This window comes from Molothrus aeneus, unplaced genomic scaffold, assembly GCF_037042795.1.
Source record: "Molothrus aeneus isolate 106 unplaced genomic scaffold, BPBGC_Maene_1.0 scaffold_146, whole genome shotgun sequence".
NCBI classification, from domain to species: Eukaryota; Metazoa; Chordata; class Aves; order Passeriformes; family Icteridae; genus Molothrus; species Molothrus aeneus.
The window spans coordinates 202776-228903 of record NW_027098809.1 but is presented as its reverse complement, the minus strand read 5'-3'; the positions used below and the strand labels follow the sequence as shown (position 1 = coordinate 228903).

The window sequence follows — 26128 nt, the reverse complement described above, 5'->3', positions numbered from 1 at the left end:
GTGAAAAAGAAAGAGCGAAAGTGGAAAAGGGGGTGAAAAAACAGAGTGAAAAACAGAAAAAAGAGTTGGAGTGGAAAAGAAAGGACATTCGGGAGGGGCGGTGCTGCCTAAGGTGCTTCCGCGCCCAGGAGCGAAGGAGCCGTTTGATCCCCCGGCGGGACCGCAGCTCCCGGTGGCGGAAAACGGAGCGGTGGCTGTCAGTCCGAGACTACAACTCCCGGCAGGCCCTGCGGCCGTAAAGCGCGGCGTCTGACGCAACGGCCGACGCGCCATGTGAATGGCTGGCGGGCCGAGGCGGCCGCGCGCCGGGGGAGCGGGCTGGGCGCGGGGAGCTCCCGGCGCCTCTCCCGCGCGGGACGGAGCCGCGGCAGCGACGCTGGAGGGGCGAAGCCTCCGGCCGGCCGCCCGCACGGAGCCGAGCGGCGCGGAAGGGGCGTCCGCCCGGTGCCTCGGCCTCGCTCAGCGGTCCCGGTGGCGGGGGCTCGGCTCGGGCGGGGCGCGCTGCCGCCCGCCGATGGCGGAGCGCCAGGCGGTGCTTTGCTGCCGCGGGCCGGGAGCTGCAGGAGCCGCCCCGGGCGAGCGGCGCCGGGCGCTGCCGCGGTCACTGTGCGGCGGCTGGCGGAGGCGCGGGAGCCGCCGAGCTGCAGCCGTGTCCCTCGGGCTGCTGCCGCTGCTGCGGGCGGGGGCGGACGAGCGGCTGGAATGACACGGCTGCTGAGTGCCTCAGTGCTCGTGGCTCTTTCTTCCACGCAAACAGATGGAGCGGCATCGCTGAGCAGTAAAACACAGCGATGGCCCGGAGAATGGCGAGCGCAAGGAGCGCCGGGCTGGATCCTTCTGCTGGCACAGGTGCGATCCGCAAACTCAGCCCCTGGTGCCCCTACCCTCCCGACCCCCAGGGGAAATGCTCTCCAGCCTCGAGCTGCTGCAAGGCAAAACGTGTGATTTGACACTAGGGTCCGGAAAAGGTTTCCGTTTAGATTAGCAAATGCCTCAATTGTTCTTGGTTACATCCTAGGATCGGTTTTAGGCAGTGACTTTATACCGCTTGTCGGATTTTTCTTGTGCAATGGTGAGAAAATAGGCAGGTCTGATACTGGTTTCGCTTTTTTTCTACTTCATGTTCCATGAGCTGCTTTTATCCAAGCAATTGTTTTAAAGTTCTACTGTAGGCGTTTCTGGTTCACTTTTTTTTTTCTTTGCAGCACCCGTGACTATTTTTTTTCTCTAAATCGGCAGTAAATATAGCTGAGTAAAATTACCTTGGTTTTCTTCCTTCTTTTTTAACTTAATTGTTTTTATTAATAATCCTATTTGAATATGCAGAACAAGTGGGTATGTCCTGTAATATATCCTAGCTTTTCTTGTTTTCAGGGTACTCAGAAAATCTGTCTCCCTTGGAGTCCCACAAAACTATTCTCAGTGCAATCTCCATTAAGGTATGTGTTTACAAATAAGCCACCATCAGCTGAGATATTTGCCTGTGTACCTTTTCCTGTAATTCAGAGCTTGCGTTCTGTGGTTTTTATGATAAACCTATCAAACATGTAAAAATGGTTTTACAAGTCTTAATCGTTGAAGGCAGCAAGAAGTGGTTTTAAAGCCTGTTCTTGAGCAGACAAAGGGAAAAAGTGTGCATTTGATGCTGAACTTGTCCTTTTTCATTTGACTTGCCTTGAATGATTTAGGAAGAGAGAGAACTAGAAAAAAGAGAGAAATAGAATTGGTTCTTGGGCCCTCCTAAAATGCTCCCCGTGATTCTGTGTGGAGCCAAAGTGAAGGGTGATGGAACAGAGCCCTGTGCTTTAGAAGGAAATCACTTTCAACCTGATCTCCACCCTGAGTCTCCCTAATTTCTGTTTTTAAAATGCAAACTAAGTTTAGGAAGTGTTGGAAGTTAGTATTTTGGGGAAGAAATGGCAGTTGCACCAACCGTTCCATTTCCCAGAGGCTCTGGGAACGATTCATTTTGTAAGCGCTGTAACTGCAATCGGTTGGTGGTTCGGGGTTGGAATGTGCACTTGCCCTCCTCTAAAGCACTCGTTCATTTGCATTTCAGTGCCAGGAGTCTGGAGAAACTGGAGAAGAGCCCAAGAGACATTTTTCATCCTGAGATACAAAAGGTAGGAAGTGACTTTTCTTTGTTTGGTTCTTTTTCTTTATTAGTTTCTGGAAACAGAAGTAATTAAGTATAGATACTACTGGTTTGTTTCTTCCAGTAGCTAATAAGAATAATAATAATAATCTAATACTACTTAAACTGTCTCTTTCTCCATTGAACTGGCCATTTCAAATCCAAACTTCTACTAAACACAAATAAAACCATCATCCTTGTAGAATCTTTAATAGGAGGGGGCTAAAGATGCTGTTTTTGTTGACAGGATTTATTGGTTCTTGAAGGGCAAGAGGTGAGTACAAGCCTGACTACTTCTTGCTCACAGACCCGTCCGGTGAATGCAGCTTTGTATTTTGATGGGCTTTTGATGACTTCTAAATCAATTGCTCGTTACAGTAAAAAGAAGTAATGTTTTTTTGAACCTGACAGCAAAAATAACTTGAAGCACCAACTTAATAATAATAGATCACCAATATAAGTTCATGATTTTATGCTATACTATCAAAGTTTAAAGGTAAATTATTGTGTATTGGGAGATGGTATAAAATGTATGTTCTAATGCGTAGGATGTATACAAAGATACGTACATACGTGAAAGTCCTTAGAGGAACAAATTTTTACGTCTTCTGTTGACTTCTGTTGATCTGGTTTTATTTCCCAGGGATTGGTGAATTTTAAATTTGGAATCCTCTATGCTAAGGATGGTCAGCTTACAGGTGATGAAATGTTCAGTCATGGTGAGTTTTCCACCTTCTCCTTAATTGTTTTGCTCATCTGAAAAAAAAAAAAAAAAAAAGGTATGTTTATTATTTGTTACCCTGTTCTGTCCGTTTCCTCAGTATTTGCTGGAGCTCTGCTTACCCAAGCTTTGGGTAAAACAAGCTTTGGGTTCCTTCTGTCCCACTGGGTGTTGCCCAGTTTGGTTGCATCTGGTGAAATTCACCCTGAGCCCTTACAGAACCAGCTCAAACCACGTGAGAGCCATTCGCAGCTCTCTCAGGACACCCGGAGGAGGATGGGTGACGTTTCTGAGCATCTGGCCAAGTGTACTTCTATCAAAACTCGGCCTGTGTAATTTCTGGGGAAAACCCTTCTGTATCCTGGAGGGTTCCTCAAACTCTGTTGAGGATCCAGTTAGCAGTTGCTCACCTGGATGGTTCCAGCTCCTCAAGTTAACACTTGTACTCTTGCCCTGTAGTTTAGATCTGTTGTAGTTTTGGTATTTTGCACGATTTTACGTCTTTGGAAAATAACGTGCGTTTCACTCTTTGGAACCTCTCGGATCATTCTTTGGTGCAGCACCACCTAATGGGACACTTGGCTGCTGTGCTGAAGGGCTTGGTTACTAGGATTGTAAATCCCGGAGAGTTTGTAAGTCTTCTGTCCCCAGGGAGGTGTCACGCTTTGTTCACTCTGCTTGTCAGGTGCTGCTTCTCGTCGGAAGTATTAACTTCAAACTGCCCTGTTCTTTTTTTAACTTTTTTTCCTGGTTCTCTCCGTAGGGCAGGGAAGGACTCTCGTATCCTGGTCGTCAGACTCAGCGCTGCCCGAGAAGATACAGAGAGTGTAAAAATCATAAGGAGCAAATAGGACTGCAGAGGAAACAAACTGGAGAGAACAAAAGGTGATATTGTTCTCCTTAGCCTGGATTAGAAACATCCCCTGTGCTTTGATGCCGGTGGCTGCCAGGGGCTCGTTAGGTCTTTTTAGGCAGGTGTAGGTGTTCACTTGTAGGTTCTATTTTTTGGCAAAGGACCATGAGAGAAGTTTATTTCTACATCCAAATAAACATTCATCTTATCTGAACATAACCTGTCATCCCATTTCTGACGTTAAGGACTCCTGTATAAATACTTGGGGAGGTTTTCTTTGTCGTTTCTGAATGGTTCCATTTTGGTTCCATCTACCTGCCGGATACTTGAACGAGTCTGAGGTGGTTTAATTGCATACTGCTTCCTTGAAATTCTGTTGGTCTCTGCTTGGAACCCTTCTTGTAGTGCTTAATGAAAGACTTCTGATGGTGTTTTCTTGCCTGTTTGTGTTTAAGGTCGTGCTCTGATGCATTTACAGAAACCATGGCAGGAGAGAGTCAGCTGCTGGAGAAGAGGAGACAGTATTATCCCTGGGCAGCATAGAACTGCGCTACTGCTGTGTCATCAGCTGTGTCTGCACTGAAAGTAGCCACCTTCACTTGTAGGTAGCTCCTTGGTGCTTTAGGACACGCTGAGGGATTTATTCCTTTTGGGATCCACGATGAGAATTCCCAAGAGAGGTAGTAATAAGGTATGAGATTGGAAAAAAGCCTGTGTCCTTGGAATGTTGTTGTTGTCGTCAAAAGTTAATTTTTCCTTCTTTCTTAGCCAGTAGTCAGCTTTTTGCTTTATTTTTTGTGGGATCAGTACTTGATTGTTTAAAAAATTGCTTCAAAATAACTGCAGCGGCTGGCCACCAGGACCTTGTTCAGATTTGCCTATTTGCTTGTAGCTAAAACGTTTCCATATTGTTTCTCGTTCTATTGAAGAAACTGCTGCCCAGTCAACTAAGAACTGAACATCTATCTGTCTAGGACATGGGGAGAGGATTTAGGTCGTGTCTTTGTTTCCAGAAAAAAGTTCCAGTGTAGTTTCTAACTAGAGGCAAAGGGGGGGTGAAGACTCGGGGCTCTGATGCCGTTGGGGGCACCCCGAGGTGCCCAGGAGAGGGAGCCCCACTGCGGTGCAGGAGCAGGTATGTTATCACGTACTAGAGAGCAAATGATAAATAGAAATAGGAAAATTATAAATATAAAAATATTTTTTAAGTCGTTAAATAAAGCGGGGTTTTTTACTTGTCAATAGGCAGGGTTTTGATGATAAAAATTATAAATACAAAGAATATGAAGGTAGAAATCTAAGTCTAGAAATATATCATAAATACATACAGATAAAGTTTAAAACTAGAAGAAAAAATCAGTTGCAGCAGTAGATACGATACATAATATAAATAATACTTTAAATACATGTCTAGAATTTTATAGATATTATATACAATTATTAATAGATTGCATCAAAAGAAACTATAAATATAAATGTGAATATAATTATGCAAAGTATAAAAATATTTCGATATCGTTTAAAAGAAGGCTTTTATTGTATTTATTTGGTTAGAGATGGGGTTTTTATTTGGATTAATAGAAGTATTCTAGAAATATAAATCTAACTATAGAAAGATACAATCGATAGAGAAAGATATTTCTAAAAACACAACCGAACGACGCCGCCTTCGGGGGAATCGCACGAGCTCGGCCGAAGCAAGGCGAGAGCGGCCGACCCTGACGGCCTCGAGCGAACCGGGGCGAGGCTTCCGAGGCTGCCTGGAGCGAAGCGAGCCGAGCTCAGGCGAAGCGAGCCTGCCGCTCTCGTGCGCGCTAATTAGCGCCAGTGCGGTCCCAGCCTAATGAGCTCCTGCCCGAGCCCGCGCTCCCGGTCGTGTCCGCGCCAGGGCCGGGCCGCCCGCGGGACGCGGCAGCGGGAGAGCCCCGAGCCGGGCGAGCTGAACGTGAGGCGGCGGCGCTTGCCCGCCCTCAGGGAGCCGAGCCGAGGCGAGCGGAGCCGAGGCGCGCCGAAGGCACAGAGCGGCTGGGAGTTGGGCCGAAGCGAGCCGAGCTCTGCCGAAGAGGCGAATGCAGGCGCCAAGAGCCGAGTTGAGGCGCCAAGAGCCGACTCGAGCCGAGCGTCTCCGGAGCGAGCCGAGCTCCGCCGAGCGCAGCATCCCGGGCAGGGCGAGGCGCCGGGCCGGGCTCGGGGTGCAGCCGGGGCTCTGGGAGGCTTCCCCGCCTGTCCCTCTCTCTAGCCCTCCTTCCTTCTCCCCGTATTCGCCTTCTCTCGCTCCCTTTCCCCCATTCCCTCTCCCCCCACAAACCCGGCTCCTTCCTGTCCTGTCCCTAGCCCGCTACTCCCTTCTGTTCCCCCTCTCTCCTTCCTCTGCCCAGCCTCCCTGTACCCTCGTCCCGGGCTTTCCCTTCCCGTCCCGCTTTCCTGCACAGCCCGAGCTCCCTCGCCGCCCTTTCTCATGCCCTGCTCTCGCTCCTCTCTTCCCGTGCCCCCTTTCCTTCTTTGCCCCGCAGCCGCGGGGCTCGGGCTGCCGGAGAGTAAAGCCCCGAGGGCCGGAGCCCGGCGCCCCTGGGCCCTTGCAGGAGTCCCCGCGCGGGGCCGGAGGCTCTCGGCGGATCCCCCCGTGCCGCTCAAGCAGCCCGGCCGACAGCGCCGGAGCTGCGGCTTTGCCGGCATCGCGCTGAGAGCGGCCCCCGCCCTGTGCCGGGCCGTCCCCGCCGTCTGTGCCGCTCCCTCTCTCGCTGCCCCCGGCCCGTGACAGCGAGGCTGGGCAGGAACCTCAAGCCTTCTGGGGGCTGCCCCCGCTTTCTTGTTGCAGCAGAATCCCTTGCTGGGGCCATGCGCGTGTGGGAAGGGCTTGGGGGAAGCGCTGCGCTGCTGTCCAGGGCAGTCGGATTCGTTCTGAGCCTTCTTTGGGGGTCAGGAAAAGGGGGGGTGAAGACTCGGGGCTCTGATGCCGTTGGGGGCACCCCGAGGTGCCCAGGAGAGGGAGCCCCACTGCGGTGCAGGAGCAGGTGGGGGGCGGGCGAGGGGCGGGGGTCACGCTGGGTGCCGTCCCCCAGAGGGACCCAAAGCTGCCACCAAATGCACAGGGAGGGAGGGGTGAGTGGGTGTAGGATGCTAAAACCTGGCAAGGCGTTCGGTTTTCTAGGTATTGCTAAAGAATAGGAATTGGTCTCTAAACTCAGCTGGGGAGAAACCCTCTCTACGCACTCATTTGTTTCCAGGAATGTAGAAGTTTCCGACTGGAGATGGGTAGTAGTTCTGAAGATATTGCCTTGAGGTTTTGATCTAGGAACGGACCGAGCTGTGCCCTGGAACCCTCAGAACAGCTGCAGGGGCTGAAGGCGATAGAAGGGGCTCTCTGGCACCTTTTGCCTCCGTTCTCTGCCAGCGCCCAAATCGTGTCGCAGTCCCGGAAGAGGCGCTTGTCATCCCGAGAGCCAAAAGGAAGACGTGTAAAATCCCAGCTCTGCCTTGGGTTTCGTGTGGGTTTTTTACTTCGTATTGATGTCATTCCAGAGAGCAAGGAAAGAAGAAATGTGACCGGGTCCCACTATTACTGTGTGAAGGCTTTCTTGAAAGGCTGCTGTATTTCTATTGTCTTTTCCCACTCCAAGCTTGACTTTTCCCTTTGTTTTTCGAGCTCTGCTGCATTGGGTGTCCCAAGGAGGGCGGGGTTCCTCAGCAGGGCTCTTAGGAGGTGGCGCTGATTCTGCTATTTCTGAAGGCGTCTCAAAGCGTGCTACCAGAATGACAGTTTTGTGCACTGGAAAGCTTTCCCTCAGTGCCATCAGCGCACGTCCGTGTCTGAATTGTGGAAGCAGACGGACTAAGAACAGCCAGCACCCGGAGCAGATGTCTGTTGGCTCTGTGTCTGTGAGAAGCGGGCTGTGTGCTGGACGGGGAGAGGCGCTGTTGGAGAGTGGCATCAGCGCCAGGTGTGAGCTGTGAGGATGATGAGGGGCTCGGAGCAGCCCCAGGTGTGAGCTGTGAGGATGATGAGGGACCGGCTCCTGCCGGGGCGGGGGGGGGGCGAGGCTGTTTTAGGGCGAGGCTTCGCCTCAGCTCCCTTTTGCATGGAGCTGCTGAGAAGAGGGGTTCATGGGGGGCTCCCGGGGCTGTCTCATGGAAGGACTGCGAGAGCTTCTCGCAGCGTCTGGGCGGGCGAACACCTGGATACGCGCTTGGAGACGCGGAGCATCGCTTCAAGGAGGTGCCGAGGGACGAATCTTTGTGCCGGGAAGCAGCAGCCGAACGGGTGAGCGCGTGTGGATTTGGAGCGGGGACTTTGGTCCTTTCCCTTTTCGATTTGATCTTGGCAGTCCCCCCTCCCCGGTTCCCCAGGAACAAAACCGGAGCTTGTGAAGACAAAAGAAGGAGAGGCAAGCAGCTACTCTCCTAATATTGTCTGTGTTCGAACTGGGAGGGATCCGCCTTCACCTGCGGTTCGAAGGGTGTTGATTGAAGGAAAACCTGCCTTTTCCCGGCTGTTAGGGGTATCCCAGGGGTGACAGGGAATCCCTGCGTTCCATTTGAACGAGAATGGGCAAAGTATTGTTGTCATCTGAGGGGTTTGATTTGAAGGCAGCCAGCCCATTTTCATCATCCTAAGGTTTAAATGGAGGGGACAGCGCTGGTGTCCCTCCTTTGCAAGGGTTTGAATTGAGGTCCAAATCCCCCTTTCCACACGGCTTGAAGGATTTCATTGGAGGAAAGCCCCTTCTTTTCTGCTCTCCCAGGGGATGAACTTGAAGGGGAGAACCCATTTCTTTGCCCTTGTTGAAGCGAGGTGAGCGCCGCCCGCGGCGTCAGTTTCGGGGTTCAGTTGCGGGAAGCCGCAGCTCTGGCAGCGTTTGCAGGGCTGCAGTCGGGCTGTGCCGCTGCATTTGAGGGCGCTTCTTGTGGCCGCGGCCCGGGCCGGAGCGTTGCCGCTCGGGAGCGCTGCCGGCCCGGGCCGGGCGGTTGCCGAGGCGCACGGGGAATTTGGCGCGGCAGCGGCGGAGCCGCTCTGCCGGTGCGAGCCGCCGTGCGGAGCCGAGGGCGGCTGGCGCCGGGCCGGCCGAGGGCGGCAGAGGCGGCGCGGGCGCTGCTGCGCCGGCCCGGCCGGTGCCCGCCGCTCTGTCCGCTCCGGGCGCGGGGCTCGGGCGCCGCCGGGGTCCCCCGGGCAGGGGGAGCGGGCGGGGGCGGGGGGGTCTCCGGGGCGGCGCCGCCCCTGCGCGCCGGAGGAGCCGCTTTGCCGCCGGGAGCCGCGCTCCGTCCGGGGCCGGCAGCGCGGGGTTCGGCTGCCGCAAGTTCTTGGGTGTCGTGGTTCGGAGGTGCTCTGTAGGGATCCATCGCACGGTTTTGTGTGGGTCGCAGTGGGTGTGCGCTAAGGGCTCTGGCGTTCTTCCTGACCGGTACGGTTCTCGGTTCAGGTGGTGACGATAAAGGTTTGGTTTGAATCGAGTTCTGTAGTCGGATATTTTTTCTGCCGGGCTATTCTGTTTTTAAAGGCGTGCAATGGTTTCTACGGGTCGTTGCGCGAAGCAGCGGCTCGGATTTTAATTCTGTCGCGGTGGCTTTTATTAGCGTGGGCGTGTAGCGTTTGTTTCGGTGGGTTCGAGGTGGCGTCGTGTCGTTAATAGCAGCGGGGTTTTTAAAATCTCTCTAATTGCGTTCGTGTTTATCGTCTTCCAGGGCTTTTATTGATTTGGTTTGTTTGATTGTAGTGTATGTTGTATTGTTACGGGATCATTTGGGAGATATTGTTAATGGTTACGTTTCTCTTTAGGCTTTGTGTTTATTTCTGGGTGGTATTTTTATTTTGATCGAATGAGGCTCTATGCGTTTATTCTTCAGCTGGGAATAATTTTTTTGTCCTAAATTAAAGTTGATTTGGTTTGGGGGACTTTTGTTTTACAAATGTATTTTCTTTTCTTTTTTTTTTCATTTTTTGTTGTCCTTTGACGTATTTGGTGGTTGTTGATCAGTTTTATTTTTGGGAACGTGGGTATTTATATGGTGGGTCTTTTTAAGTAGTTTTTTTTTTTTATTTGGGTAGTTATTTTCTTATTTTTTAGTTGTTGAGATTTTTTTTTCTATTTCGTTAGTTAATTCGCTTTCTAAAGTACTTTTGACAGAGTATTGCTTATTCCTTGAGTTAGTGTAGATGTAGAATTTTGGTTATTTTTTTAATAACGTTCAGGGTCAGTGGCACTGTTGGGAGTTGAGTGAGTTGCTTTGGATTTTTTTAGAGGCTTTTGTGATTTGCTGCGTGTGTTTCTCCAGGGTTTTCTTTTCGTTTGGTTCCATTTTTCTGATGTGATGAGAACTGTCAGTGAAAAGAGTGTTGTGTGTTTTTTTCGCTGGCAGTTGTTTGGCTGGTGGAGGTATCTTGATGGTTTTGGAAGACATTGGTGGGAATTCGATGCTGTTTGTTTTGTCCTTGTATTTAGGAAATGGATTTTAAATGTAAAATTCTAAGGATAGCTATCTTTAAACAAAACAAGTAGATGAGTAGAAATGGGAATAAACTTTTATTTTGATCTATTCGGTCTATATTTAAAATTTAACAGGTAACATAAGTCTTGATATATTCCAATAAGATATTGTATTTTTTAATAGAGTATTGTGTATGTTTATAGATATATCAATAGAGATGATAAATATAAACACAACTCAAACGAAATTTTAAATATAGAAATGTATTGCGAATCTATGCAGATATAGATATAAAATTATTAAAGGATTGTAAATCTAAAGTGACATAAATCCATACAACACATAATACAAGTGATACTGTATATATCTTCTTATATATTATAGGAAGTAGCTATAAAATAGTTATATATATAGTACATCACTATGATATAATATATAAAACATTAGAGATAGGGTAAATATAAATACAACAATATTATTAAAAGTAGTTTAAAAGAAAGGATGGTTTTGTTTTTTATTTGGCAAAAGCAGGGGTTTTATTATAAAAACTACAAATACAAATAATAGAAAGGTAGAAATCTAATTGTAAAAATATCTCATGAATACATCAAGGTTGATATAAAAATTGAAAATATTAGAAAAAATAAGTTGTAGCAGTAGATATGGTACATAATAAAAATAATAATTTATCTCTATGATGTGAATAATATATATGTGAGATGTAATTATGAAGAGAATGCATCAGTATAAACTCTGACTATAAAAGTGAATATAATTATGCAAGCTATAAATATAAAACGATTTCAATATAGTTTAAAAGAAGGGTTTTTTGGTATTTGTTTGGTTAGAGATGGGATTTTTTTTTTTGAATAATAAAAGTATGATAGAAATCTAGATCGAAGTCTAGAAATATACAATCAATATATAATGATATTGATAAAACCACAAAATATGAATAAATACAGATAATAGGAATAGACATAATAGATTGTATAAATGACGTAACACATCAATGTCCGGTATAAATATGCGTGTGAATAGAACTAGGAAAACTAGAACTGTAAAATTTATTTCAAGAAGGCTTGAAAGAAAGGGGGCTTGTTTGGTTCTTGTTTGGTAAGAGGCAGGTTTTTGGCATTTATTTTTAGAGGAGTTTTTTGCGGGGGGGAATCGCCCCTGTTCTTTTTTGCCGCCTTGGCTGCCCGCAGCCCCAAGGCGCGCGGCGCCCCCGGCTGGGGTGGGCGGCAGTGCTGCCGCCTTGTGGGCAGAGCGCGGTACTGCAGCCCGCCGCCGCCAGGCCGCTCTCTTGGGCGTGGCGCGTGGCGGAGTTTGTTTGACCGTCTCAAAATGGCGGCCAAAAGGGTGGGCAACCGGAGGACCGCGGTGTGTGTATCCGGACTGCCTGCACGGAACACCGACGTGGTCCCGGCGGGATTTTCTCTTGCGTTTCAGGTGTACCCGGCACGGGCTGTGGGGTCAGCGGCGCCGCGGGCGGGCGTATTTCGCTGGGTTTCTGACCGCCAGCTGAGTAATCGCCTCTCTCGGCGGAGGGGGGGTGGGGTGGGGGGGGGGGGGGGGGTCCTTTCTTGGCCGCCATCATGGGAGCGTCGCGTCGCCAATGTCACGGAGCTTCATTGACCTTCTCAAAATGGCGGCCAAAAGCGCGGGAAAATCGCGGACCCGGGAGTCTGCCGCCCTGTGGCCAGAGAGCGGTACTGCAGCCCCCCGAGCCAGCGCCCTGCCCCTCGCCGCTGGCACGGGGCAAGGACGCGGCTGCCGAGCGAGGCAAGGGCGAGGGGCGGGAGCGAGCGGCGGGCGGGGCGGGCTCGGTAAATGGCCGGGAGGGGTGAAAGACGTTCAGGAGTGCAAAAGGGACACGATGGCTGAGAAGAATGGCCGGGCGGGGGGTGGCCCGGCGGGGCCGCTTTCGGCGGGCGGCGGAGGCGCGGTTGCAGCGCTCCGCGGGCTGGGGGCAGCGAGCGGGGGCGGGCGAGCGCCGTCGGAACGGGGCTGCACCCCCCGAGCCCGCGCACGCCCCTCTCCGGGCGGCGGAAGCGACGGCGGGCCGGAAAATCCCGGCGGGGCGGCGGCGCTGCCCGCCCTTTGTGCCGCCAGCTTTGCAAGTTAAGACCGCCCGCCCCGCCCCGTCCCGTGCCACCGCCTCCCGGTGTCTGTAAACTTCCCTCTGGCTTCCCACTTCTCCGTGCTGGAGAGTGGGAGAAAGGTCCCTGCTGCTTGCCGTGTCCTCGGCGGGCAGAGAGCAGCTCTGACCTTGGCCGGATGGGCTGCTGAGGATTGGATCCATGGGGATGTGCTTTGATGCATTTAGTGACCTTTACAGATTTCTTTCCCCGCTTTTTTCAGTTCACAGAATCATGGAATAATTCAGGTTGGAAGGGGCTCTAAAGATCACCTCATTCCAAGGCTGCTGCCGCCGTGGGCAGGGACGTGCTTCCATAGAGCAGCTTGCTCAGAGCCTCATCCCAGAGCAGCAAGGGGCCTTGAACACTTGCAGCGATGGGGCAGCCCCAGCACCTCTGAGCAACCTGTGCCCTGTGCCAGCCAGGTGCCAGAGGAGGAAGGAAGCCCTTCCCACCTGGAGCAGAGGCTGCTGCAGCTTGGCGTAGCCTTGTGTCACCGAGCGTGTGAGACAGAAAGGCCCTTCCTTTCTGGAGGGGTAACAACACTCAAAGCTCTTTCTCGGGACAAGCAGAGCAATGGAAGGCCAAAGTAGCCTTCAGTTCTTCCAGCAGATTTGGGAACAACTTAAAGGAGAAGCAGAGCTGGCCTGGTGCCTGCCAGCTGTAGTTCCTTTTCAGGCATGACGTGCAAGTTGCCCCTAGAAGTCCAAAGGCAGCTGTTTTTGTAGCAGAAGGAAGTCAGGAGGAGGCAAAGCCACCAGCTAAGTCTGGATAACAAACTTGGCTAACCTCTTTTCCCCCCCTCCTCCAAACAGGCAATTGTGCAGCACTCAGCAGAGATCTGCCCGGGAGGAAAAGCAGAGCCAATCTCTGAGAAGGGACGTGCGAGCTCTGGCGAGGACGGCTGCTCCCCCTGGCCTTGGTGTGGGACCTCCTGAGCTGCCATTCCTGAGGTGGGAGTGTTTCTCCTCTCATCCAGCCAAGCCAGAGACCGCCTAGGGAAGGAGCAGGTAAGGTTGAAGTACCGAGATCTCCCAGGTAAGAAGTGACACGGCAAAAGGAAATGGCCTCGACTTGCAGCAGGGAAGGCTTAGATTGGATTGGAGGGAAAATTTCTTCACTGAAAGGGTGGTCAGGCATAGGAGCAGGCTGCCCAGGGAAGTCCCCGTGCCTGGAGACATGTCAAGGATGTCAAGATGTGGTGTTTAGGGACCTGATTTGGGGGGGCAGCTTGGCAGTGCTGGGGCAGCAGCTGGGCTCGATGTCCTTAGAAGGCTTTTCCAACCGCAAGGATCCTATGGTTCTGGAAAGCCTTGACCCCTCTGGCTCTAGCACAGCACCTGGATGCTGACAAAATGAGGCTGGTCATAGAGCCTGGAGGTCCCTGTGCCACAGGGAGAGGACAAGCCAGTGTCACCTGCAGGGAGGGTCTCGTCCCCAGAGAGCAGTCAGTGACTCCGTCCCTGCCCGGGGCTCTGGGTGCACCCTCGGGGGGTGGGGGACGCACCTGCCCTCCTTGCTGCTCTCGTCCTTATCCCATATGGATTTAGCAGCAATCTTCTGTCTTTTCTTTAAATCTGTCCTTGGGAGAGTTCAAAGAGAGGGTCATTAGTTATTTTAAAGCCTACATCTTTTACCTATTGGCACTGTAGAGAAAAGACACAAACCTGCTTTGCACCCTTCTGCCTGGAAGTCATTGTGACACAGGGAAGGGAGGAAGGGGCTGGCCAGGGTCAGCTTCTGCTGAGCTTCAGCTCTGGCTGCTCCTGCTCACTGGGTAAACCCAAAAGCTGTCGTGATCAAAAACGCAGGCGCCCTTCTGACCTGAGTCACAGGGGCCCTTTCTTCTGAATGACTCAAGATGGGAAATCATTCTTGGAGCTTCAGAAGAAAAAAAACCCCAAAACCGTAGGTACATTTGTAAGAGTGTGTATGTACGTACATTTCCTTGCAGGCAGTAGGGTGAGAAAGGGTGTTTATTTGAGGGCCCCCCACACAAGGCTTTTCAGAAGCATAGCAGAGACATTCCCATGTCTTCCTCACACAAGGTCATCCAGTGCACTCACAGGAATGCCATTTAACTTTGCTTTTCTCTAACCCAGGTGTCACTCATAATAACGGCCACAGCCTTGGAATCAGGATGAAGGTGGAGCCTGAAGGACTCAGGCACACTCAGGAGAGGGCAAGTAGCTGACTTGCTGGGATTTGGCCCACATAACTCTGAACTCATACGTTGGTTTTGGTTTTCTTTATTGTAGCTGACCGAGAGGCTAACAGGCGATCACGGGGCCCTCCGAGGCAGACTCATTTCAGGTGCAACGTGGATCCTCATCACCGATCATCCAAAAGATAAGTCAGGGGCCACGGCCTGGAGATGGGAGAGTAGCGGGTTGGGAGTTCTTGGGACAGATTGAAAAATTAACAGAGGGAAAAGCAATCTTCTCCAAGGGGCCTCTTAGGACAGCTCAAGGGAGAGACTCCACATTTGATGGCAGCGTGCAGGTGGGCAGGGCAGAGCAGTTCCGGTCCACATCGTGTTGTCCAGTGTACCGTGTTACCTGCTGTGTCTTTGGGGTCCCTTTTGCCTTTTCCCCTCGAGGCCCTCACCACAAGCATAATGTGTCGTGTTTAACGTCCCCCTGTTTGTCACGTTCTGTGTCACGGGTGTCTGCACATATTTGTGCCGGAGCTGCTCTGCCCTGCCGCAGAGGCTGCTGCAATAGGACAAGGCTCAGGGACAGGCAGTTTGTGGGGTGTCGCCGGACTCTAGATGATATTCCTAGATAGACAGAAGATGTTTGGAGCTGTGAAGATATCCTGCAGCCCTTTGACGTTTGTCCTCGCTTTCTTTCAGACGCAGAAGGATAAAATCCAGGGCAAAATCCATCCACCCATCCCGAGGGAGGAGGTTCCCCCGAGCAGGTCAGTCACCGTTTGTCTCTGCAGGGGGAGTGTAAAGTGTGACTCTGTTACAGCTCTGTTCTTTTTATTTTTAGGAAGTAAAGCTGGACATCAGCAGTCAAGGTGAGGTGGGCAAGGTGAGCATTGAGTAGCGTACAGAAGCAGTTGTTATTGCTCCAGTCTCACTTTCCGGTGCAGCTCTAAGCATCTGTTCCTGTTTCTGCGCTTTAGGCAATCCACTCGGAGTACGCCGAGCCCCAGGCACCAACCGGCCGACGCGCCGGGTTTGCCGCTCTCCCGAGCCCTGGGGAAGTATCACGGGACTCGGCGATGAAGCCTCTGCCTTTTCTGTTTAAAGGTGTCACCAGGGCAGCCTTCAGCAATGGCCGAGGAGTTGCAGTGAGTCAGGGAAGTAGGGAGGAGGAGCGAGGCTCCGCTCAGGTTTCAGCAGCGCCACATCACCTCGTCTCCTCTTAGCCCAGGCGTACCCACGACGATGGCGTCAGCCTCCGAGTGCGGCTGAAGCGTGCGGCCCCAGGAGCCGGGCATTCTTGGGAAAACAGTGAGTGGCAGAATTGTTGGGTTCTGGCCAATGTGCTGCTGAGGTTATGCATTGATATTTCGTTTTCTTTATTGGAGCAGACGAAGAAACAACAGGAAGCTGTTTAACAACAGTGCCAGCAGGACCTTCCCAGCTGTCGAGGCAGCCTTCCTTTGCACCTGACACAGACCGGCATCCCCAGATGCCTGAGAGATAAGTAGAGGGCTACGACCCACAGAGGGGATGAAACCAGGGCGCAGTGCAGGGACCCACCGGGAGGGGTTTCTGAGTCCGCTTTGGAGACGGGGGTGTCCACGAAGCGGCCCCTTAGGCCTGGGGGGGAAATAAAAGCAAAGTCTCACTTTTGATCTCAGTGCTGAGGTGCGCAGGGCAGAGCAGTGCCGGTGTGTACTGTGTCAATTGTCTATTGAGTGTTCTGTGTGGTTGGATGTGTCATGTCCTTTACCTTAGGCCTTTGAGGAGCCTAGCAGAAACCCTGGCATCACTGTTAGCATCTGTAATCTCTGCATTCCTCGGCCTGGTACCCAGGCCATTGAACTTTTGACTCGGGAGCTCCGACAGGCATCAGAATTGCATCTCTCTTTGGAAGCATCCAGTCAGGTGGCTTTTCAGGTCTTGTTCTGAGCTGCACGGACAGCCGTGCTCCTCAATGCTCCATTTCAACGGATTAGGCTTTGTAAGAATGCGAGGTTAGGGAGAGGATTCTGACCGTAGGATTCCTGGGTATCCATCTTTGCAGTTCTTGGAATAAATCCTTCAGCCAGCATCTTCCTCCAGGGTTCTCTGAGCCTCATCAGTTTGCCATCTGTCTCACCTCGGTCATCTCCTTTTGCATTCTCTCAGTCCTTGCAGCCACTTTCCTTGCCAGGAGCTTTCTGTCCCTGTTGTGTCCCCCCTGTCTGTCACGTCCTGTCCCGTGTCACGGGTGTCAGCACACACATTTGTGCCGGAGCTGCTCTGCCCTGCCGCATAGCCCGGTGCAATAGGGGAAGTTCCTGGGAGTTTGTAATGTGGGGTGTAGTTGGACTCTAGATGGGATTTGTAGATGGACACAAGACGTCTGGAGCTCCTAAGTTATCCTGCAACAGTTTGAGTTTTGTCCTAACTTTTTTTTCAGATTCAGATGGATTAAATGTGTGCCAGAGGGCCCCATCCCGGGTGAGGGGTTTCCCCCGCGCAGGTGAGGCCCCGTTTGTCTCTGCAGCAGAAGTGTAAATGATGCATCTGTTACAGCACTGTTCTTTGTCTTTCTTTTTAGGAAGCAAATGTGGATGCCAGCAGTCAAGGTGAGCAGTGGAGAGAAGTAGTTGTTATTGCTCAGGTCTCAATTTCTGGTGCAGCTCTAAGCTTCCATTCTCGTTTGTGCGCTTTAGGCAATCCACTCGGAGTATGCCAAGCCCCCGTCACCAACCGGCCGATGCACCGGGTTTCCTGCAAATGTGAGTCCTGTGGATGCATTACAGGACTTGGTGATGAAGCCCTGAACTTTTCTATTTAAAGGTGCCATCCAGGTGGCCTCCGGCAAGTGCTGAGGAGTTGTGGTGAGTCAGGGAAGTAGGGGGGAGGAGCGAGGGTCCACTCAGGTTTCAGCCGTGCCAAATCACCTCATCTCCTCTTAACCCAGGCACCCCCTGTGACGACGGCCTCGGTCTCTGAGCGTGCCCGAAGCGTGCGGCCCGAGCAGCTGAGCGTTCTTAGGAGCACGGTGAGTAGCAGGCTTGTGGGGTTTTGGCCGATGTGGTGCCACGATCCGGCATTGATGTTTGGTTTTCTTTAATATAGCTGTCTAAGAGACACCAGCCCGGTGCCAGCAGGACCTTCCCAGCTGACGAGGTTTCCTTTCTTCGCACCTGAGACCGGCATCCCCGGATGTCTGAGAGAGAAGTAGAGGGCTAGGACCCTCAGGGGGGATGAAAGCAGGGTGCTGGTTTGGGAAATACTGGGATGGGTTTTTGAGTCCACTTTGGAGGTGGGGGGGTGTCCATGAAGCAGCCCCTTAGGCCACATAAAAGCCAAGTCTCACTTTTGATCCCAGTGCTGCGGTGCGCAGGGCAGAGCGGTCCCGGTGTGTATTGTGTCCCTTGTCTATCGTGCCTTGTGTGTTGTTTGGGTATCTCATGTCTCTTACCTTAGCCCTTTGAGGGGCCTGTCAGAAACCTTGGCATTGTTTTTATCCTCTGTGATTTCTGCATTTCTTGGTCCGCCACCCATGCCATACAACCTTTGCCTGGGGAGCTCAGACATGTATCAGAATTGCATCTCTCTTTGGAAGCATCCGGTCAGATGTCTTGTCAGGTCTTGTTCTGAGCTGTACGGACAGCTATGCCCTGCCAGGATCCATTATGGCAGATTAGGGCTTGAAAGAATGTGAGGACAGGTAGAGGCTTCTGACCGTAGGATTCTCGGGCATCCATATTTGCAGTTCTTGGAATAAATCATTCAGTTAGCATCTTGTTCCTCCAGGGTTTTCTGAGCCACATCAGCTTGCCATCAGTCTCACCTCTGTCATCTCATTTGGCATGCTCTCGGTCCTTGCAGTTATCCTTTTTGCCAAGAGATTTCTGTCTGTGTTGTGTGCCCATTGTTTGTCGTGTCCTGTGTGTCCTGTGTCACGGGTGTCCGCACGTATTTGTGCCGGAGCTGCTCTGCCCTGCCGCATAGCCTGGTGTAATAGGACAAGCCCTGGGGGGTTGAAATTTTTCATGTGGGGTGTACTTGGACTCTAGATGCTGTTCCTAGATTGATATAAGGTGTTTGCAGCTTTTGAGTCATCCTGCAGGTGTTTGACATATGTTCTAACTCTCTTGCAGGTGCAGATGCATTGCATCCATGGCAGAGCACCCCCTCCTGGGTGAGGGGGTTCCCCCGAGCAGGTCCGTCACCATTTGTCTGTGCAGGGGGAGTGTCAAGTGTGGCCCTGTTACTGCGCTGTTCTTTGTCTTTATTTTTAGGAAGTATAGCTGGATCTCAGCAGTCAAGTTCAAGAGGGTAAGGTGAGCAGTGAGCAGTAGCCTTGCTTGTTGCTGAGGTCTCAATTCCTGGGGCAAGTCTAAGTCTCCATTCTCGTTTTTGTTCCTTAGGCCATCTGCTCGGAGCATGCCAAGCTCCCATCCCCAACGGGCCGACGGACCGGGTTTGCCGCTCTCACGAGCCCTGCGTTCCAGGCAGCCATCAGGAACTGCCGTGGAGTTGCGGTGAGTCAGGGAAGTAGGGAGGAGGAGCGAGGGTCCGCTCAGGTTTCAGCAATGCCACGTCCCCTCCTGTCCTCTTAACCCAGGCGTACCCCACGACGACGGCGTCGGCCTCCGAGCGCGGCCGGAGCGTGCGGCCCGAGGAGCCGGGCCTTCTTAGGAGAAGGGTGAGTCGCAGGCTTGTGGGGTTTTGGCCGATGTGGTGCCACGATCCGGCCTTGATGTTTGGTTTTCTTTAATCTAGCTGTCTAAGAGACACCAGCCTGGTGCCAGCAGGACCTTCCCAGCTGACGAGGTGGCCTTTGTTCGCACCTGAGACCGGCATCCCCAGATGTCTGAGAGAGAAGTAGAGGGCCACGACCCCCATGGGGGATGAAAGCAGGGTGCTGGTTTGGGAATTACTGGGAGGGGGTGGTTTGAGTCCTCTTTGGCGGTGAGGAGTGTCCATGAAGTGGCCCCTTAGGCCCCATAAAAGCAAAATCTCACTTTTGATCCCAGTGCTGAGGTGAGCAGGGCAGAGCAGTCCCGGTGTGTATTGTGTCCCTTGTCTTTTGTGTATTATGTGTTGTTTATCATAGCCCTTTGAGGGGCATGTCAGAAACCTTGGCACCAGTCTTAGCATCTGTACTCTCAGCGTTCCTTGCCCTGGCACCGATGCCATGGAACTTTTAACTCGGTAGCTCAGACAGGTATCAGAATGGCAACTCTTCTTCGAAGCATCCAGTCAGATGTCTTGTCAGGTCTTGTTCTGAGCTGTACAGACAGCTGCACCCTGCAAGGTTCTGTTATGATGGATTAGGACTTGTAAGAATGTGGGGACAGGTAGAGGCTTCTGACCGTAGGATTCTCGGGCATCCATCTTTGCAGTTCTTGGAATAAATCATTCACTTAGCGTCTTGTTCCTCCAGGGTTCTCTGAACTTCATCAGCCCGCCATCAGTTTCACCTCGGTCTTCTAATTTTGCGTCCTCTCGGTGCTCGCTGTCATTTTCCTTACCCGGAGATTTCTGTTCCTGTTGTGTCCCCCCTGTCTGTCACGTCCTGTCCTGTGTCACGGGTGTCTGCGCACACATTTGTGCCGGAGCTGCTCTGCCCTGCTGCATAGCCTGGTGCAATAGGCGAAGTCCCGGGGACTTGATGTTTGTAATGTGGGGTGTAGTTGGACTCTAGGTGGGATTTGTAGGTGGACACAAGATGTCTGGAGCTCTTAAGTTAGCCTGCAGCTCTTTGACTTTTGTCCTTTCTTTCAGGTGCAGAAGGATAAAATCCAGGGCAGAGCCCCCCATCTTGGGTGAGGGGATTCCCCCGAGCAGGTCAGTCACTGTTTGTCTCTGCAGAGGGAGCATAAATGATGGCTGTTAGAGCAGTCTTCTTTGTCTCTCTTTTTAGGAAGTCAAGGCTGAGAGCAGCAGTCAAGGCCGAGTGGGCGAGGTGAGCATTGAGTAGTGTACAGAAGCAGTTGTTTTTGCTGATGTCTCAGTTTCTGGTGCAGCTCTAAGCATCTCCACTTTTTTTTTATTATTTTAGGTGGTCCGCTTGCCATCTATCCTGGCCGAGCATGCCCATTCCACGTGTGTGCAGCTTAAGGTATCAGTGTGGCATCCTTGTCAGATTTGGGAGGTTGTGTTTTCACAGTGTCTCAGCATGCTTTTCTGCTTTGTTTCTTTGCAGGTGCTGTCGCTGCCCTAGGCATGCCAAGGAACGGAGGAGGGCAGGTGAGTCGGGGTTTAGGCAGGCTGACTCATAGGTGAGCGTTACACAGCAGCATGCTAAGGGTGTACCTTTTCTTTTTGCAGGTATCTTCTGGGCACCCTCTGGAGTCAAATCAAGATTTGAGGTGAGCCGGGGCGGGGGTGCGGAGGAGCCCTGGGGGTTACTGTTTTTGAGGGCAATAGTCACCTTTTCTGTTTTGTCTTAGGTACCCTGAGGAGCCTCGTAGCCAAAGGTTGGAAAGGACAGCACCGAGGCACACACGGAGCACGTTTCAACATCCACGTCCGACCGAGGATGGATTTTGTCCTCTCATCTTCCAAAAGCTAAGTGTCGGGGCCAGTGGTTGGGAGAAGGGGACAAACCTTTACTATCACAGAAGGCAATCAGTTGTCAGCTTAGCGGAGAGGTCTGTAGTGGGGTGGGCTGTCTGGAAGTAAAGGGAGAGGGTTTCCCCTCAGCCTCGCCAGGGCCTTTGCTGGGCAGGGCAGTTCCGACCCATCTCCACATTTTTGTGTACTTTGCGTCGTCCGCCTTCCTCGACTCAACATGGTCACGGATGTTTCCCCTGAGTAGCTCGCCTTCAGGTCCGGAGCTATCGCCACGGTCACCCGGCCGTCGGCTTCCTTCTCTAGGCTCGCTGAGCCTCTCGAGCATCCTCTTAACTGCTGTGGCAGTAACTTCTTTTAACGAGTTACATTTCATCATCACGTGCTATCGTCATAGGGCTTCCTTTCCTTTGGCATCATCAGCCTCTGGCTCATCTTGCGCTAGGCATCTCGGGTCCCTAAGGGGACAGTGCCAGGCAGTTGCCACTTGTCTCTGTGTTATGTCACCTGTGTCTATGTTATGTTGTCCGTGTCTGTGTCCGTTGTCTTCCATGTCATAGGCCTTTGTTACGTCTCGATGCTTTATCGGCACTATTCTGTGCCATATAGGCCGTGTTCTACTCACGTTCCTTTCTGGATATCCCTTCTTCTGGCATCTTTACATTTTTACTCTTTGAGACAGGAATGTCTCAAACGGACAAGATGTTCACATCCATCTTCCTTCTCACTACCAGCTTTGGTAGTGCCTTTTTTTCCATGCCATTCTCTTGGACTGCTAGAGGGAGTGTCTTGCACCCTCCTCATGTGACTGCAGTACTTCTATAGGTTCCATCTTCTCAAGGGTATAGGACTCAAGAATTCATCTTCCAGCGAGTTATCTCAAGTCCTGTCTTTTATATTGTGTGTACCTGTGCTGGCTTATACTGTACGTACCTACACTCTATGTACACTTGCACTGTATGCATCGACTTACATTGTTGTGTGTACTTATATTGTACCACTTAAGGTTGGAGCTGCCCTGCCAGGGCACATAGTCACAGTTAGGTAGAAGAGTTATAAAAACTTTACTGTTCATCTGTCTTTTATGGAATTTTGGGTAGAAAACTTACTGGTCCAGAGTGCAGACAAGTCCTAGCTGTCAGATAGCCACTCGTTGACCGCTTCCTGTCGTCTCACAGGTCCCTGAGGCTGCCGATTTCCCCAGAATCTACCATTTGACGTCAAGGAGCGCAGCCAGAAGATGTGTCAAGCACGTTGTCCAGCGTCTCGAGTAAGGGCTGCAGCGAGCGTGTAAGTGGGAAGAGCGTGTGAGCGTGTGTGAGAGCACGTGTCTGTCTGCGTCTGCTCGTCTCCGCATGTGTCAGCGCATGCTGACTGGATTACTGGATTTAACCTTGTGTGTGTGACTTTTGCTTTTCAAGTTTTTTAACTCATTTTTAAATTTAGAATAAAAAATCCCCAGCTGGGTTCCCCCCCCCCCCCCCCCCCCGGCTGTTTTTTTTTTTTTCCTCGGTCCCGGTCAGTCTGTGAGGCGACGTTCATCACCAAAGTTTGGGCACAGACTGTCCAGGGACCGGGGTTTTTTTGTCAAGGAGGAGGATTTTTTTGAGGCTCCCGGAAACCACGTTCCCGAGGACCAATGATTGCTGGGGTGTAATTTAGCAGTTGTGATGAGAGGGATGGTGACTTCGTGTGTCATCTGAAGGGGGTGTTAATGGTAGATGAGTGTTGTTTTTTGTGTGCTTTTGTTGGTTTGGGTTTCCTATAACAATAAATCCACATGTAATGAAAATAGAAAAAGGTTATCATCTTGTGTTAATATGTGTGTTGTGTTGTATTGCTCTGTATTGCAGGGTGAGCACAGCGTGAACCCTCTCCTCCTTGCTGTGACACCTGGGCTGGCAGTGATGACACAGTGACCTCGGCCGGCCGATGCTGCCTGTGCCATCACCTGGCACTGACGTGTTTGATGAAAATCCTTTTGCTGGGATTTTTCTCCTGAGAAGCCTCAGAACAGAAATGGAACCAGTAACAATCTGCTGGCTGTGGAGTGTGGGCTGGAGATGGTTTAGCAACAGGGGCATCTTGGATTGGTCTCCTGTGCATTGTTTCTACTTGATGACCAATCATGGTCCAGCTGCGTCGGGGCTGTGAGCAGTCCCAGGTTTTTATTATTCATTCCTTTCCAGCTTTCTGATGTCTCCTTGCTCTTTTAGTATAGTTCTACTATCTCATTTTCTTTTAATATAATAGAGATCATAAAATAATATTTCAGCCTTCTGAAAGGTGGAGTCAAGATTCTCGTCTCTTCCCTCGTCCTGGGGACCCTCATCACCACAATCAGCAGCTGAGCGGGTTTGTGCGAGCCTCTCAGTAACCCTCGGCCGGTCCTGAGTCGGCAGACACCGGGGGGGCAGCCCCGACACGGCCGAGAGAGGGGAGACACCCTCTGTGCCCCGAGGGTGCTGAGGGCACCTGGGCTGGGGGGAGACACTCTCTGTGTGTGCCCCGAGGGTGCTGAGGGCACCTGGGCTGGGGGGAGACACTCTCTGTGTGTGCCCCGAGGGTGCTGAGGGCACCTGGGCTGGGGGGAGACACTCTCTGTGTGTGCCCCGAGGGTGCTGAGGGCACCTGGGCTGGGGGGAGACACTCTCTGTGCCCCGAGGGTGCTGAGGGCACCTGGGCTGGGCCCCTGTGCAGCACAAGAGACACCAGAGACAGCGGTAGATGATAAAGGGCCGACTCTTAGCAGGGGTTAATCCAAGGTTTTATTAGGAGTCCCAAAGGAGCTCCTGCACCTCAGGGGCCTCCTGCCGAGAGCCCCGGGAGATGTGTCAAGGTCACATTTAAAGGGAGGTGGAAACCAAAAGTAGATAACATCCTACCAACCATTAAGTGACCCTAAGGGATGGATGCTGGGGGATCCAGACATACAGGACAGCGTATGGGGCAAGGCTTGGGGGGCTGACCCCTGGCCTCTGGCTGATCACTCGACGACTTGGACCGAAACTTCTGGATGGAGGGGATGGGAGGCTGAGTGATTGACAGAGAGGCAGGGTGGGCATTTGGGGATGATCTCATCCCGGGAGAGGGATAACACAGGTAGAAGGAGGGGGGTACAGTTTGGGTTAAACCATTTGGGAAAAATATGGGGATACAAAACAAAATGACTTCAACGTATTACAAAGTATAAAAATCCACTACAGCAGGTTTGGGCAGCACCAAATAAAATGTAATAAAATGCTTTAAAAATAAAAAAATTAAAAATAAAAATTAAATAAAATTTAAAAAAACAAAATTAATTTAAAATAAATGAAAAACAAAAACTGTAAAGTGCTGTAAGAGTTCCCGAAAAGGTAGTGCCGTAATGCAAGACCCTCAAACACCACCACAATCACCAGCTTGAGTTGGTCTGGGCAGCAGTAAATAAAAAAAACTAAAAACCTTTAAAAATAGAAAAATAAAAAATAAAAAATTAAATTTAAAAAATTAAATAAAATCTTTTAAAATAGAAAAATTAAAAATAAAAATTTAATAAAAAATAAAATTAAAAAATAAAATAAATGCTTTAAAAATAGAAAAATTAAAAATAAAAAATAAATAAAAAATAAAATTAGAATAATAAAATAAAAGCTATAAAAATAGGAAAATAAGAAATAAAATTAAAAAATAAATTTAAAGCTCTAAAAATAAAAAAAATAAAAATAAAAATTAAATAAAAAATAAAAATAGAAAATAAATGCTTTAAAAGTAGAAAAATTAAAACTAAAATAAAAAATAAGATTAAAAAATTAAAATAAAAAGCTTTAGAAATAGAAAGATTAAAAATAGTAAGTAAATAAAAAATAAAATTAAAAAAATAAAATAAAAACCTTTAAATATAGAAAAATTAAAACTAAGTAAATAAAAAATAGAAAAATAAAATAAAAGCTTTAAAAATAGAAAAATTAAAAATAAAAAATAAAAAAATAAAATAAAAGCTTTACAAATAGAAAAAGTAAAAATAGAAATTAAATAAAAAATAAAATTTAAAAAAAGCTTTAAAAATAGAAAAATTAAAAATAATAAGTAAATAAAAACTAAAATTAAAAAAATAAAAATGCTTTAAAAATATATAAATTAAAAATAAAAATTAAGTAAAATTAAAAAAAACAAAATTAATTTAAAATAAATGAAAAACAAAATAAAAACTGTAACGTGCTGTAAAGTGCTGTAATCGTTCCATAAAAGGTAGTGCCGTAATGCAAGACCCTCAAACACCACCACAATCACCAGCTTGAGTTGGTCTGGGCAGCACTAAATAAAAAAAACTAAAAACCTTTAAAAATAGAAAAATAAAAAATAAAAAATAAAATTTAAATAAAAAATAAAAATAAAAAATAAATGCTTTAAAAATAGAAAAATTAAAAATAATAAGTAAATAAAATTTTAAAAATAAAATAAAAAGCTTTAAAAATAGAAAAATTTAAAATAAACAGTAAGTAAAAAATAAAATTAAAAAAATAAAATAAATTTAAAATAAATTAAAAACAAAATAAAAACCGTAAAGTGCTGTAAAGTACCATAAAATTTCCATAAAGGGTAGTGCCGTAAAGCGCGACTGTCGCAAACGGGGCCGTAAAGCGCGACTGTCGAAAAAGGGGTCGTAAAGCGCGACTGTCGTAAAAGGGGCCGCAAAGCGCGACTGTCGCAAAAGGGGCCGCAAAGCGCGACTGTCGTAAAAGGGGCCGTAAAGCGCGACTGTCGCAAAAGGGGCCGTAGAGCGCGACTGTCGCAAAAGGGGCCGTAGAGCGCGACTGTCGCAAAAGGGGCCGTAAAGCGCGACTGTCGTAAAAGGGGCCGTAAAGCGCGACTGTCGCAAAACTGCCGTAAAGCGCGACTGCCGTAAAACTGTGCCATATAGGCTGGCAGCGCCGTGGCCGTCACTGAATGCCGCACAAGATCGCGACGGCCTCCCGAGTGGGCGTGTCCGGGACGGAGCGCCGTGTCGACGGGCTGACGTCTTTAGGCGGCACTCTGCCTGCAGTGCGCCAAAGCAGACGGCAGGGGGCGCTGTGCCTGCAGTGCGCCAAAGCAGACGGCAGGGGGCGCTGTGCCTGCAGTGCGCCAAAGCAGACGGCAGGGGGCGCTGTATAAATAGAGTATTAAGTATCAACTATCTAGA

General features: G+C 49.9%; 2 long non-coding RNA genes across 2 annotated transcripts in view; both read left to right on the top strand.

Moving 5' to 3' along the window:
* The first annotated feature begins 298 nt into the window (after nt 1-298).
* LOC136569600 (uncharacterized) overlaps nt 299-26128 on the top strand; it is a 144509-nt gene continuing 118679 nt past the window's right edge. The window contains exon 1 of the long non-coding RNA XR_010785393.1: nt 299-849. This is a non-coding gene — a long non-coding RNA (uncharacterized lncRNA). The remainder of the gene's footprint in view (nt 850-26128) is intronic.
* Nucleotides 2779-4567, top strand: LOC136569601 (uncharacterized). Its single transcript, XR_010785394.1, has 2 exons — nt 2779-2853; nt 3619-4567. It is a non-coding gene; the product is annotated as an uncharacterized lncRNA (long non-coding RNA).